At 44.1% G+C, this 565-nt stretch overlaps 1 non-coding gene across 1 annotated transcript; it reads right to left on the bottom strand.

Moving 5' to 3' along the window:
- Positions 1-229: 229 nt before the first annotated feature.
- On the bottom strand, positions 230-338 carry LOC136468174 (small nucleolar RNA R71). The gene has a single exon (XR_010761711.1). It is a non-coding gene; the product is annotated as a small nucleolar RNA R71 (small nucleolar RNA).
- Between the last annotated feature and the right edge of the window lie 227 nt (positions 339-565).

The following is a 565-nucleotide window of genomic DNA, read 5'->3' as shown; positions in this document are numbered from 1 at the left end:
TGTGGAAAGGCACATGAAGATGCGAGTGCACATCTCCAACACTTTCTGAAGATTTGTAGCACTTTCACAATCAAAGGAGTGACCCAAGATGCCATACTACTTCGCCTCTTCCCATTCTCACTCTTGGGGAAGGCAAAGTAATGGTTCTACACCAACAAAGGTAGAAATACTATATGGGATAATTGCTCCACTGCCTTCCTAGCAAAGTTCTTTCCCATAGGCAAGACCAATGCTCTATGTGGGCGAATCTCAAGCTTTCAGCAATAACATGATGAATCTATCCCTGAGGCATGGGAACATTTTTCAGATTACATTATAGAATATCCTCATCATGGGATGGAGAATTGACTACTCATGCAGACTTTCTACCATGGGTTAACCAATAGTACCCATGAGACTATGGATGCTGCTGCTGGAGATGCATTCCTGTCACTCACCATACCAGCTGCAACAGTTCTTGTGGAGAAGATGGCCTCCAATCTAGGCTAGAATGAAGAATGTCTTTAGACCCGCAAGAGAGGTGGAGGCATGCATCAACTCAAGGAGGTAGACATGTTGTCTACTA

The sequence above is a fragment of the Miscanthus floridulus genome, chromosome 7 (assembly GCF_019320115.1).
Source record: "Miscanthus floridulus cultivar M001 chromosome 7, ASM1932011v1, whole genome shotgun sequence".
Lineage (NCBI taxonomy): Eukaryota > Viridiplantae > Streptophyta > Magnoliopsida > Poales > Poaceae > Miscanthus > Miscanthus floridulus.
This window is presented reverse-complemented; position numbering and strand designations above follow the sequence as displayed.